Source organism: Schistocerca cancellata, chromosome 7 (assembly GCF_023864275.1).
Source record: "Schistocerca cancellata isolate TAMUIC-IGC-003103 chromosome 7, iqSchCanc2.1, whole genome shotgun sequence".
Lineage (NCBI taxonomy): Eukaryota > Metazoa > Arthropoda > Insecta > Orthoptera > Acrididae > Schistocerca > Schistocerca cancellata.
The window spans coordinates 99,645,064-99,660,663 of NC_064632.1; the positions used below are offsets into that span (position 1 = coordinate 99,645,064).

Below are 15,600 nucleotides of genomic sequence, written 5' to 3' on the forward strand. Positions count from 1 at the left end.
TCGTATCTCCCATTTCATCTTTATCTACATCCTCTTCCATTTCCATAATATTGTCCTCAAGTAAATCACCCTTGTATAGACCCTCAATATACTCCTTCCACCTTTCGGCTTTCCCTTCTTTGCTTAGAACTGGGTTTCCATCTGAGCTCTTGATGTTCATACAAGTGGTTCTCTTATCTCCAAAGGTCTCTTTAATTTTCCTGTAGGCAGTATCTATCTTACCCCTAGTGAGATAAGCCTCTACATCCTTACATTTGTCCTCTAGCCATCCCTGCTTAGCCATTCTGCACTTCCTGCCGATCTCATTTTTGAGACGTTTGTATTCCTTTTTGCCTGCTTCATTTACTGAATTTTTATATTTTCTCCTTTCATCAATTACATTCAGTATTTCTTCTGTTACCTAAGGATCTCTACTAGCCCTCGTCTTTTTACCTACTTGATCCTCTGCTGCCTTCACTACTTCATCCCTCAAAGCTACTCATTCCTCTTCTACTGTATTTCTTTTCCCCATTCCTGTCAATTGTTCCCTTATGCTCTCCCTGAAACTCTGTACAACCTCTGGTTCTTTGAGTTTATCCAGGTCCCATCTCCTTAAATTCCCACCTTTTTGCAGTTTCTTCAGTTTTAATCTACAGGTCATAACCAATAGATTGTGGTCAGAGTCCACATCTGCCCCTGGAAATGTCTTACAATTGAAAACCTGGTTCCTAAATCTCTGTCTTATGATTATATAATCTATCTGATACCTTTTAGTATCTCCAGGGTTCTTCCATGTATACAACCTTCTATCATGATTCTTAAACCAAGTGTTAGCTATTATTAAGTTGTGCTCTGTGCAAAATTCTACCAGGCGGCTTCCTCTTTCATTTCTTAGCCGCAATCCATATTCATCTACTACGTTTCCTTCTCTCCCTTTTCCTACACTCGAATTCCAGTCACCCATGACTATTAAATTTTCGTCTCCCTTCACTATCCGAATAATTTCTTTTATTTCATCATACATTTCTTCTACTTCTTCGTCATCTGCAGAGCTAGTTGGCATATAAACTTGTACTACTGTAGTAGGTGTGGGCTTCGTATCTATCTTGGCCACAATAATGCGTTCACTATGCTGTTTGTAGTAGCTTACCCGCATTCCTATTTTCCTATTCATTATTAAACCTACTCCTGCATTACCCCTATTTGACTTTGTGTTTATAACCCTGTAGTCACCTGACTAGAAGTCTTGTTCCTCCTGCCACCGAACTTCACTAATTCCCACTATATCTAACTATAACATATCCATTTCCCTTTTTAAATTTTCTAACCTAGCTGCCCGATTGTTGTTGAGTGTAAGATATTAATTACCTGCCTCAGCAACTTCAAAATTTAAACTTCAAATATCGGTAAGTACACAACATATTTACAGCAGTCGCAAGTTTCTTCTTATTTTCTAATTTTCAGGTTCTTCAGCCACAGGTACTACCAACCTACCTTCTCAGATTCTGCGACGCCTGTTTACCATAATACACTCCTGGAAATGGAGAAAAGAACACATTGACACCGGTGTGTCAGACCCACCATACTTGCTCCGGACACTGAGAGAGGGCTGTACAAGCAATGATCACACGCACGGCACAGCGGACACACCAGGAACCGCGGTGTTGGCCGTCGAATGGCGCTAGCTGCGCAGCATTTGTACACCGCCGCCGTCAGTGTCAGCCAGTTTGCCGTGGCATACGGAGCTCCAACGCAGTCTTTAACACTGGTAGCATGCCGCGACAGCATGGACGTGAACCATATGTGCAGTTGACGGACTTTGAGCGAGGGCGTATAGTGGGCATGCGGGAGGCCGGGTGGACGTACCGCCGAATTGCTCAACACGTGGGGCGTGAGGTCTCCACAGTACATCGATGTTGTCGCCAGTGGTCGGCGGAAGGTGCACGTGCCCGTCGACCTGGGACCGGACCGCAGCGACGCACGGATGCACGCCAAGACCGTAGGATCCTACGCAGTGCCGTAGGGGACCGCACCGCCACTTCCCAGCAAATTAGGGACACTGTTGCTCCTGGGGTATCGGCGAGGACCATTCGCAACCGTCTCCATGAAGCTGGGCTACGGTCCCGCACACCGTTAGGCCGTCTTCCGCTGACGCCCCAACATCGTGCAGCCCGCCTCCAGTGGTGTCGCGACAGGCGTGAATGGAGGGACGAATGGAGACGTGTCGTCTTCAGCGATGAGAGTCGCTTCTGCCTTGGTGCCAATGATGGTCGTATGCGTGTTGGCGCTGTGCAGGTGAGCGCCACAATCAGGACTGCATACGACCGAGGCACACAGGGCCAACACCCGGCATCATGGTGTGGGGAGCGATCTCCTACACTGGCCGTACACCACTGGTGATCGTCGAGGGGACACTGAATAGTGCACGGTACATCCAAACCGTCATCCAACCCATCGTTCTACCATTCCTAGACCGCAAGGGAACTTGCTGTTCCAACAGGACAATGCACGTCCGCATGTACCCCGTGCCACCCAACATGCTCTAGAAGGTGTAAGTCAACTACCCTGGCCAGCAAGATCTCCGGATCTGTCCCCCATTGAGCATGTTTGGGACTGGATGAAGCGTCGTCTCACGCGGTCTGCACGTCCAGCACGAACGCTGGTCCAACTGAGGCGCCAGGTGGAAATGGCATGGCAAGCTGTTCTACAGGACTACATCCAGCATCTCTACGATCGTCTCCATGGGAGAATAGCAGCCTGCATTGCTGCGAAAGGTGGATATACACTGTACTAGTGCCGACATTGTGCATGCTCTGTTGCCTGTGTCTATGTGCCTGTGGTTCTGTCAGTGTGATCATTTGATGTATCTGACCCCAGGAATGTGTCAATAAAGTTTCCCCTTCCTGGGACAATGAATTCACGGTGTTTTTTATTTCAATTTTCAGGAGTGTACTTAATTATAACGTAAAGCATTGGGAACATCGGTACTTTTCATATGTGTGACTAATAAATTTGTTACTTTTCTACTCTGAATCATTTCTCTTTTTTATATCTCAGTGCTAGTCACTTTAGTATAGTCTTTTCATTACTAAATCTCTCCGCCATTTTGTAGCGAGGACGCGTTCCTGTGGATGGAATTACCTCAGTCTCTTCAATAAAATACTTTTTCTATTTTTTATGTTACATGTACAAAAGTGGCTGTGAGGACTATGGGACTTAACTTGTGAGGTCATCAGTCCCCTAGAACTTAGAACTACTTAAACCTAACTAACGTAAGGACAGCACACACATCCATGCCCGAGGCAGGATTCGAACCTGCGACCGTAGCGGTCGCCCGGTTCCAGACTGAAGCGCCTAGAACCGCTCGGCCACTGCGACCGGCTGTTACATATACATACGAACCATTTGATCATATTGTAAATCACGAGAGAATTATCTGTTACATATGTTCAGTACGACTTCATACTACCAGATCTTTCTTTCAGTGGCGGCCGAAACTCGTATTGCAGTTTGCCTTCAGAAGTTGGCTGATGTGTTGGAAAATGAGTGCATCCGACAGAGAGATGAAGTGTAAAATTTGATTTGAGTAACTTCCTGGCAGAGTAAAACTGTGTGTCGCAGCGATACTCGAATCCAGGATACTTAGTTCAGTCGGCAGAGCACTTGCAAGTGCATGACAGAGGTCCTTGGCTCGAGCCCTTCTCGGGCACACAGTTTTAATCTGCCAGAAAGTTTCATATCAGCGCACGCTCCGCTACAGAGTGAGAATTAATTCTGGAAACAATCCCCTACAGGTCAGTGTTAGTGTCTGCCTACTTGCTACGATAATGATAATCAGACTGCATAAAGCTATGAATGACCATGGTATGCATTTTGTGAGTAAAGCTCTTACTAATCTCACTTGCAAGGGATAACCTGGTGTGGAGTTCTAAATATCTTGGATTTTCTCGTCACTGCTAACATCTGCCATCTTGAGTGTGATCTGAAGTCGATTTTGCGTAAATTCACTTATTCTTATGAATCAAAACTTTAAGACCCGCTGCTTCATAAACTGTTGTAGTCGAGCACAATTCAGTAGGTATTCTGCGTGGTGTGGATCGAAAATTTAGTGGTGGGTTCTCGGAGATACACTCCTGGAAATTGAAATAAGAACACCTTGAATTCATTGTCCCAGGAAGGGGAAACTTTATTGACACATTCCTGGGGTCAGATACATCACATGATCACACTGACAGAACCACAGGCACATAGACACAGGCAACAGAGCATGCACAATGTCGGCACTAGTACAGTGTATATCCACCTTTCGCAGCAATGCAGGCTGCTATTCTCCCATGGAGACGATCGTAGAGATGCTGGATGTAGTCCTGTGGAACGGCTTGCCATGCCATTTCCACCTGGCGCCTCAGTTGGACCAGCGTTCGTGCTGGACGTACAGACCGCGTGAGACGACGCTTCATCCAGTCCCAAACATGCTCAATGGGGGACAGATCCGGAGATCTTGCTGGCCAGGGTAGTTGACTTACACCTTCTAGAGCACGTTGGGTGGCACGGGATACATGCGGACGTGCATTGTCCTGTTGGAACAGCAAGTTCCCTTGCCGGTCTAGGAATGGTAGAACGATGGGTTCGATGATGACGGTTTGGATGTACCGTGCACTATTCAGTGTCCCCTCGACGATCACCAGTGGTGTACGGCCAGTGTAGGAGATCGCTCCCCACACCATGATGCCGGGTGTTGGCCCTGTGTGCCTCGGTCGTATGCAGTCCTGATTGTGGCGCTCACCTGCACGGCGCCAAACACGCATACGACCATCATTGGCACCAAGGCAGAAGCGACTCTCATCGCTGAAGAACACACGTCTCCATTCGTCCCTCCATTCACGCCTGTCGCGACACCACTGGAGGCGGGCTGCACGATGTTGGGGCGTGAGCGGAAGACGGCCTAACGGTGTGCGGGACCGTAGCCCAGCTTCATCGAGACGGTTGCGAATGGTCCTCGCCGATACCCCAGGAACAACAGTGTCCCTAATTTGCTGGGAAGTGGCGGTGCGGTCCCCTACGGCACTGCGTAGGATCCTACGGTCTTGGCGTGCATCCGTGCGTCGCTGCGGTCCGGTCCCAGGTCGACGGGCACGTGCACCTTCCGCCGACCACTGGCGACAACATCGATGTACTGTGGAGACCTCACGCCCCACGTGTTGAGCAATTCGGCGGTACGTCCACCCGGCCTCCCGCATGCCCACTATACGCCCTCGCTCAAAGTCCGTCGACTGCACATACGGTTCACGTCCACGCTGTCGCGACATGCTACTAGTGTTAAAGACTGCGATGGAGCTCCGTATGCCACGGCAAACTGGCTGACACTGACGGCGGCGGTGCACAAATGCTGCGCAGCTAGCGCCATTCGACGGCCAACACCGCGGTGACTGGTGTGTCCGCTGTGCCGTGCGTGTGATCATTGCTTGTACAGCCCTCCCGCAGTGTCCGGAGCAAGTATGGTGGGTCTGACAAAGCGGTGTCAATGTGTTCTTTTTTCCATTTCCAGGAGTGTATGTGCCACAGGACACGTAAGCAGAGGTGACAGAAGTTCCCGTAAACTACACGGCGGTGGTTTGTGAGCTTGGAGCTGGCGTCCCTTAGCATGAAATTCGTTTCTATCTTCTTGCATCTACCGATCGACATTTCACAGGAAGTTTCCCTGTACTGCACATGTGCAGTACATACACCGATGAGCCAAAAAATTACAAGCCACGGCCACTACTAGTATGAATGCCCCCCGTTGGCGCTGCTGGCTCTTGGCGTCAACAAAGCAGCCTAGCAGAGTTGTCAGTCTAGCAACGATACGGGCACGAGTGGGGAAATCCACTGACATTAGCGACTTTCACAAAAGAGCGACTAAAACCGTACAGTAGCAACAAGTGGCATGTAACGTGACTGACACATGCCAGCCGAGGGACTTGAGCATCTTCAGATATTTAGTAGACAAGGGCCACACGTTAAATATATCTGGCCTCCCTTGATACGTATGACGGCGGCGATGGGTACAGCGGGGTATATTTGAAATGTGGCTCTAGGGCATTAAATTTCTGAAGATTCTCGAGTGTCTCGACTAAAACATGCGACTGAAATTAAAAGCGTTGTGTGGCTCCTCTACAATTTTAATTTATGAAGGTCGCTAAAGGAAGATGAAAGCAGCAGAAGGTGTCCAGATGTTGGGCGTCCAACGCTCATGAGAACGTGGAGATCAGAGGGTTGGCCGCTCAGTATAGCAGGACAGGAGGCGATCTGTGGCGTATCTGACGACCGAGTACAACGTTGCTGCAAACACACAAGTTTCGGAGTACACTTTCCAGTGCACGTCGTTGAACGAGAAGCTTCGACTGGTCATAAATGTTCTCATAATGGCCCTACGAAATAGGCAGTTACCACTGCAGCAGGCAACAGATCATATAGATGGACCGTGGTTTCTAGCATTTGTAGGCTTAGAGAGAGCTTTTGACATCGTTGATTGGAATACTCTCTTTCAAATTCTGAAGGTGGCAGGGGTAAAATGCAGGGAGCGAAAGGCTATTTACAATTTGTACAGAAACCAGATGGCAGTTATAAGAGTCGAGGGGCATGAATGGGAAGCAGTGGTTGGGAAGGGAGTGAGACAGGGTTGTAGTCTCTCCCCTATGTTATTCAATCTGTATATTGAGCAAGCAATAAAGGAAACAAAAGAAAAGTTCGGAGTAGGTATTAAAATCCATGGAGAAGAAATAAAAACTTTGAGGTTCGCCGATGACATTGTAATTCTGTCAGAGACAGCAAGGGACTTGGAAGAACAGTTGAACGGAATGGACAGTGACTTGAAAGGAGGATATAAGATGAACATCAACAAAAGCAAAACGAGGATAATGGAATGTAATCGAATTAAGTCGGGTGATGCTGAGGGAATTAGATTAGGAAATGAGACACTTAAAGTAGTTAAGGAGTTTTGCTATTTCGGGAGCAAAATAACTGATGATGGTCGAAGTAGAGAGGATATAAAATGTAGACTGGCAATGGGAAAGAAAGCGTTTCTGAAGAAGAAAAATTTGTTAACATCGAGTATAGATTTAAAAGTCAGGAAGTCGTTTCTGAAAGTATTTGTATGGAGTGTAGCCATGTATGGAAGTGAAACGTGGACGATAAATAGTTTAGACAAGAATAGAATAGAAGCTTTCGAAATGTGGTGCTACAGAAGAATGCTCAAGATTAGATGGGTAGATCACATAAATAATGAGGAGGTATTGAATAGAATTGGGGAGAAGAGGAGCTTGTGGCACAACTTGACTAGAAGAAGGGATCGGTTGGTAGGACATGTGTTGAGGCATCAAGGGATCACCAGTTTAGTATTGGAGGGCAGCGTGGAGGGTAAAAATCGTAGAGGGAGACCAAGAGATGAATACACCAAGCACATTCAGAAGGATGTAGGCAGCAGTACGTACTGGGAGATGAAGAAGCTTGCACCGGATAGAGTAGCATGGAGAGCTGCATCAAACCAGTCTCAGGACTGAAGACCACAACAAAAACAACAATAGCAGTACCTAATTCGAGATCTGGCAGGTCATTTGGATTGATATACATTAAGCTGCACAGTACCTTTGCATTTAGCCACCTGTCCCGCCGGGTCTTTGGTCGATGATTTCATCCTCAAAAGTTTCAACGAGAACACCGTTTATAACCCTCCACTTCCAGCGACTGTGCTGGCTAGTTACATCATGATGCAGATGTTAACTGCAAGATAGGAATTGACATTAGCGGATTTGCCACATGAAATTTTCGGGTGCACTTACACTTTGTGACAACTTAATATTTCCCTTCCTGCCTTACCCATAAATGTATTTTCAGTGCTTATGAATCTTTGTTTATGAATCTTGTAAAATTCATCCAGTACTTCCAGCCAGAAATTACTGACGGTCGTTCTGCTAGAACTCGTTTACAAAGAGATTGATGCTCCGTATCGCCGATGCGTTACTAGTCACCGTTTGAGCGCTTGACTATACAGCAAATCGCTAACGTCCAAATGCAGCAAATATTGCGATACAAACCGAGAACTCGATGTCTTGGAATGCCTTCAAGTATGTCCGGACTGCAGAGTGTAAGTTACACCCGCCGTCCCACGCCAAGGTCACTGTGGAACAAGAGCATCGCATTGTAAGAAGGGACATCAGATTCGCGGGTTCTGCTGAGTATGGGTAACAGCTGCATCACGAATGACCATTGTAGTCCTCCTCGATCCGGATCAGTCTTCACTTTGTCTCTCCATCTTGTTCGTGGTCTTCCAACTGGTCTTCTTCCAGAGTATGTCCATTTCAGAGTTCTTCTTCGTACTCTGTCTTTTCCCGTTCATTCAACACAGTCATACTATTTCACCCTACTTTTCTCCATTGTTTCTTTTACGAGACTGTTTCGAAACGTGTTTCACATTGCTTCATTTCTGATCCTGTTTCCGCGGTGGTCTAGCGGTTCTGGCGCTGCAGTCCGGAACCGCGGGACTGCTACGGTCGCAGGTTCGAATCCTGCTTCGGGCATGGGTGTGTGTGATGTCCTTAGGTTAGTTAGGTTTAAGTAGTTCTAAGTTCTAGGGGACTTATGCCCTAAGATGTTGAGTCCCATAGCTCTCAGAGCCTGATCCTGTTTCTGCTCCTTTTACCCAGCGTGCTTAGTTGAAAGAACATCTGTTACGCCCGTATTCTACACAGAACTTTCTTTGTCCTGATACACAGGTCACAGCTAGTGGGTACTATGATTAGTATATCATAATATTTGCTTTTGCAAAAATTTTACAATTCCTAATTATGTCTGAAACACAAAAATAAAAGTTTGAGGAATGTGAGATGAAATGACGTGTTAAAATATCAAGTGAGGAACAATTTCACGTATCTGCTGTGAGTATCTAGTGACACTTATCACCTGTTCCTATCTAGCTAGCAAATACTTGGTGTTAAATAGAGGAAGCTCCGCCCCCATTGACCACGAGATCCGTAACACAAGAGATTAAAATTCACAAATAGCGTATGTGTATATTGAGAAACACCATACTATGTATCTACATGTAATACATAATTTCTTATCTCCCACAAATATATTTGTTTATATAAACGCTACGTGTGGATTTTAATCGCTTCTTTTAGAGATGACAGGAAACGTGTGTGGACCTTCGCAGGTATAACGCCTAATCTCTGCTAGCTCTTTAACAGCTGATGACATGTACCAGTCGATAGAGCAGCTCCGTTTACCAGCTGCTCATGTCATCTGGCAAACAAAACTTTTTATTTTATAGCGGTGTTGCTTTGATGTTGCTTTTTAAGTTTCAAACGGCTCTGAGCACTATGGGACTTAACATCTGAGGTTATCAGTCCCCTAGAACATAGGACTACTTAAACCTAACTCACCTAAGGACATCACACACATTCATGTCTGAGGCAGGATTCGAACCTGCGACCGTAGCGGTTTCGCGGTTCCAGACTGAAGCGCCTAGAAGCGCTCGGCCACTCCGGCCGGCGCTTTTTAAGGGGATAAAGTTTTTCAAACATGTCTTGTTACGTTATAAATTTCAGAGTCTAGTCCAAAGAGAATTATGTAGACCGAAACAGCTCCCCGAAATAAAAAATAATCGATTTGTTGCCGACTGCTTTTCCTTAAAACTGTAATTTACGTTCACTGTCGCTCCTAAAAGACGTGAAAAATGATAACTTCCTAGATATCTTAAAACATTTCTTCCTTTAATCATTTTTCCTCCGGCCCTGGTGGCCGAGCGGGTCTAGGCGCTACAGTGCGGAACCGCACGAACCGTTACGGTCGCAGGTTCAAATCCTGCCTCGGGCATGGATGTGTGTGATGTCCTTAGGTTAGTTAGGTTTAAGTCGTTCTAAGTTCTAGGGGACTTATGACGTTAGAAATAAGTCCCATAGTGCTGAGAGGCATTTGAACCATTTTGAATATTTTTTCCGTTACAGTAGACAACCTTATTTTTCGATACACTACAGATTTGTTTATAAATAACTCATATGCCACCAGTCACGATTTTCTTTATTTTATTTTTCGCTCAACGCGTTTCGGGAAATGATTCCCATTTGGAAGTGCGTTTTTTGTGTTTTTTATGCCATTTCTATGTGATGTTGTCGATGTGTGAGAGTCTGCTTCATATCGTTGACTTTACTGCAATGTATAAGAAAACACACGTCTTTTAGTTGGTTGTCGAGCTTTTTGTGAATCAACCAACTAAGAATCGCGAACTGTGAGATTTCAAATAGAAAACCAGTTCTACACAAGGCACACACTTTGTCTATTGTTCTTGTGGCTTGAGCTTGCATATAGAAGGTAAAAGCCAAATTCTGAGATTTGATTCTTGATAACACTGCTTCACTGTACATGTTCTTATTAGATGTACGAACTGACTTACCCAGCGACTTCTAGGGCTCTTACAGCAAAACATGTACCGAACGATAGTGCAACTAGACAGTTTTCACATTAACATGTAATTCCCAGTTTTGAAATAGCCGATAAATGAGAGATAAAATTTCTGGGGCTGACCGAATAGAGCTGAGGACGCTTTGAGTTGTTTGGAGGTTACACACATTTCTCTGGTATTTCTAAGAAGACTGATTAAAATGTGTCTATGCACATTTCTTGGTTATCTGAAAAGTAAATAGTTACCTTCAGATGATACTTTCAGCCGATGAGATTCCTTCTATCACCCGTGAGGGTACTTCTAAAGGAATGAAGCACTTTGTGTCATGAATATCAGAGTAAAATAATCAGTTGGACACATTGTATTTATTTAATAAAAACAAACTTCAAATTTCTAAAAGGTACGAGATACAGTTCCACCCTGTCTGCTAGTAAGTAAAGTAGGAGCTGCGTAATTGTATTGAAGAGTTCCTGACAGAAAACAGTATTTCTTCAGTGGTGATAAGGGTCTGCCACACGAAAATAATCAAACAATATTGCTAAACAGCGTCCGGATTTTTTTCGGCGGGATTCGGGTCCACCCAGTAGTCGGTTGACTCTTTCTACAACACCGTAATTATTCAGATCCCTACCTAGTTCCCAACACTAGTGAGTCGCATCCAAAATTCTTGTGTTTGGAAGGATGGTAAGCGTTGACTTTCCTGTCTTCTAGGGAAAAGAACAATCTTTCTCGATAAGTGAGATAAATTCAATCCTTGGAAGCTAAAGAACACAGTATAGATGTGTCACTGCCAGATCAAGCTCGAAACATTACTGTTTTCGACCGGTGACTAAAGCAACCATTGTTTCAATGCACAGGCGTTACCATCAGCAATGGATATGCTTTGTTTTATTTCTAAAGCAGTACAATGTATTTTTCTCAGCAGAAAAATTCGACCACTTCACCATATGAATATCGGAGAGATGGAAGCTTTCTATTGTCCGAGACTGAAAATTGTTAGGAAATCGGCGAGTCTGTCCGTGCGCAGCTTTGGGAGCCGCACAGAGCTCTCGATGTGCTGCAACTTTATGAGAGGGCGTCCGCGGGATCCTTCTCGAGAGGGTGGCAATTTTCTTCTACCCCTCCCCCACCGCCACCCGCGCCTCTCCTCTCCATCCAATCACTGACTGAATCACTCCCGTGCCCCAGCTTTTTTCTCCTGTTTCGCCCCAAACCACCGACAGGACTCCGTTTCGAACCATTATCCATCGACAGCCTGAAAGATCTCGATTACGTGAAGTTCTGTCCTCTCTCCTAGCGCTGTAGGCCCAGCGATATACCTCAGAAGCAAATCTTTCATATCACTCGATTCCTTCATCATCTGAACATGTTTTGGAGTGCAACGTAGCATATACTTATTCCTTAATATTTGAGTAAACTCCACTCATCAGCAGTTCTGGAATGTTCTAATCTAAATTGTGACTACATATTTCAAACGTTAGCCTACATTCTTTTGGTTTCAGGACGAACGGAACTGTAAATGCGATCTTTGTGTCTGTGAGTGTTGTATATCGCCGAAGGTCAAAACTACAAATATTTCACTTCGTAACCATCAGCTCTGATGTTAAGTTTGATGCTGTTCTCATTTCTACTACTTCTCATTACCTTCGTCATCCTTCGATTTACTTTCAATCCATACTTTGTAGACTATTCATTCCGTTCAGAAGATCATGTAATTATTATTCACTATCACTCAGGATAGCAATATCACCAGCGAATCGTATCATTGATATCCATTCATCTATAATTTTAATTCCACTCCTGAACCTTTCTTTTATTTCCACCATTGGTTCCTCGCTGTGCAGATTAAACAGTTCTTGGTCGTCTACTTTTATTATTCCCTCTTGGCTGTTGCACATAATGTATACAGGGTGTCCCAGCTATCTTGTCCACCCAAAATATCTCTGGAACAGTAACAGCTATTGGAAAACGACTTTCACCGGTATCAATGTAGGGCTGGGGCCCATCAATGTACATATTTGGAAACATTGTAAAACGAAAGCATATGTGTTTTTTAACACAAACTTATGTTTTTTTTAAATGGACCTCCTATATTTTTTCTTCAGCAATCCATAGCATGACAAAGCACATACACAATGGCGTTGATTGCATCGCAATATTCCCATTACATCCCGAGATATGGAGACGCAAAGTTGACGCTTGAAACACCCGACATGCGCTGCTAGCGCACGTCCTGAGGCTCAGGCGTGAACCCCATGCTGCCCGTTATCCCGCAGCAGACCGTATTATTCGTTTCGAACCTCTTCATAAGTATGGAAGTGTGATTACGCATGTCAATCACATCGCGATTACGGGCAGCATGTCGGGTGTTTCAAGCGTCAACTTCGCGTCTCCACATCTCGGGATGTAATGGGAATATTGCGATGCAATCAACGCCATTGTGTGTGTGCTTTGTCATGCTATGGATTGCGGAAGAAAAAATATAGGAGGTCCATTTAAAAAAAAACATAAGCTTCTGTAAAAAACACATATGCTTTCGTTTTAGAATGTTTCCAATTATGTACATTCATGGGCCCCAGCCCTACAATGATACGGGTGAAAGTCGTTTTCCAATAGCTGTTATTGTTCCAGAGACATTTTGGGTGGACAAGATAGCTGGGACACCCTGTATGATCCGTCTCTCCCAATAGGTTACTCCTACGTTTTTCAGAATCTCGAACACCTTCCACCATTTTACATTGTCGAACGCTTTTTCCAGGGTGACAAATCCTATGAACGTGTCTTGATTTTTCTTTAGTCTTGCTTCCATTATTAATCGCTGTGTCAGAACTGTCTCTCTCGCGCGTTTACCTTTCCTAAAGCCAAACTGATCGTCATCTAACGCATCCTCAGTTTTCTTTTCCATCCTTCTGTATATTATTCCTGTAAGCAACTTGGATGCATGAGATGTTAAGCAGATTGTGCAATAATTCTCGCACGTGTCAGCTCTTTCCGTCGGGGAATTTTGTGGATGATGCTTTTCCGAAATCAGGTGGTATGTCGCCAGACTCGTAATTTCTACACACGAACGTGAATAATCGTTTTTTTGCCACTTCCCCCAATGATTTTAGAAATTATGGTGGAATGTTATCTATCCCTTGTGCCTTATTTGATCTTAAGTCCTCCAAACTTCTTTTAAAATCTGATTCTAATACTGGATCACCTATCTCTTCTAAATCGACTCCTTTTACTTCTTCTGTCACATCAGACAAATCTTCCCCCTCACAGAGGCTATCAATGTATTCTTTCTATCTCCCCGCCCTCCCCTTTGCATTTAACAGAGGAATTCCAGTTGCACTCTTTATGTTATCGCTCTTGCTTTTAACGTCACCGAAGGTTGTTTTGACTTTCCTGTACGCTGAATCTGTCATTCCGACAATCATTTCTTTTTCGATTTCTTCACATTTTTCCTGTAGCCCTTTCGTCTTAGCTTTCCTACACTTCCTATGTATTTCGTTCCTCAGCGACTTGTATTTCCCTATTCCTGAGGTTCCCGGAACACTTTTGTACTTCCTCCTTTCATCTATCAATTTAAGTATTTCTTCTGATACCCATAGTTTCTTCGCAGTTGCCTTCTGCCTTCTTAACTCCTGTGATGGAATGAAATTTGACATAAATGTGAAATGATGATCACTATCACAAACGAAGGGATTGGCACAATAGCACTAACAATTGACGAGAAACGAGTTGAGTAGGTGGGGAATTTAATCTCGGGATCTGAAAGAAACGAAAGAGAACTAAATAAGTGGGACACGCGAGCAGAAGTATTTCTGAAGCGTGCAAAAGGCCTGCAATTGAACAAGGATGTCCCTAAGCAAAATGGCCGTATATCAGACGCACTACGTTCCAGTCCTGATGTATGTTCGGAGATTTGGGTAACGAAAGGAAGACACAGAAGCAAAATACATGCTAGTGTGATGACGTGGAATAACATTAGAGTGACAAAGGTGGACAGTTATAGCAGTCTGTGTATCAGGAGATCAGGAGGAATCATTAAAGGATGGAACAGAAGAATTCAGGGTTACATGGGATGGATATGTTTAGCGAAAAGAGGAGAAGAGGATACCCAGAAACATACGAGAGATCAAAGAGAAGGGAAAAAGATCCAGAGGGAGACAAAATGACAGGTGATGTGTCCCATCAAAAGAATGGATGTGTTTCTACGAGTACATAGCCCTGATCTTAGTTAAAAATTCCGTTCTTTCATACTAAGCCATGACATTTAATGGGCCGTTACCAGAATATTAAGAATTCTGTAATGGTCACCTTGTTTAAAGAAACATCGTGGGAAGACAAAAGGTGACACAGAGGCTTATGTTCCAAATAGACTTCGGCAGTAAGACGTGATAAGTTGTACCTTGTACAACTAACCTGCTGTGAGAAACACTGACTCTAGATGACTTCCTATAACGAAGGGAAATCCATCAGAGCTATATGGTATACCATCCATTCCATATACTTTGAAGACTTTTTCCGGCAATTACAACAAAAAACTTCTTTCCATGCTTGATTGGCCATATATCAAGGGCTTATTTCGATAGTGGTACAAGGCCATTTTTGTTCATTTTGAGATACAGAGACCTAAAGTTAAATGAGCGCTGGAAAATCTGCAGTTGAGATACCAGAAACAGTCAAGCATATGGCCTCTTGCTAGAGATGAACCTTTCTTTCTGTTTGTTTGGATCATTAATTTCAGAAGCATTATAGGCAGAAAAGTGGAGGTAATGGACTTGTACCACTATTGAAATAAGCCCTTCATATGTTCTGTAATTACAATCGGTTTCATGTCTGAGGTTGGTCATCTGTTACAACAAAACATGAAATTTTAAAAAATTACGTTTATTAGAAAAACCATGATCTTTCAAAATAATATTTTTATTTACATCTTCATTAGACACTTTTACACCTGAAATTTAGCTCAGTAAGACATAGCTTATTAGATGCAATTTTTTTTTCATTTAGGCTACGTATTATCCACGTGAGCAATGTAACTCCGTACTTTTTAACAGAATTTCGCTTTGTTACTAATAGCTGGCTGTGACATTGACGTTCCACAACATGTCGTGACTGAAAAATAAATATTGTAGTAACTGATAAACAAATGTTGAAATGACTTACGTTACTCTGACAAGTAAGACGTG

At 44.1% G+C, this 15,600-nt stretch overlaps 1 protein-coding gene across 1 annotated transcript in view; it reads right to left on the reverse strand.

Moving 5' to 3' along the window:
• Positions 1 to 15,600, reverse strand: part of LOC126092654 (neuropeptide FF receptor 1-like) — a 740,126-nt gene that overhangs the window by 377,102 nt on the left and 347,424 nt on the right. The gene's annotated exons all lie outside the window — the stretch shown is intronic.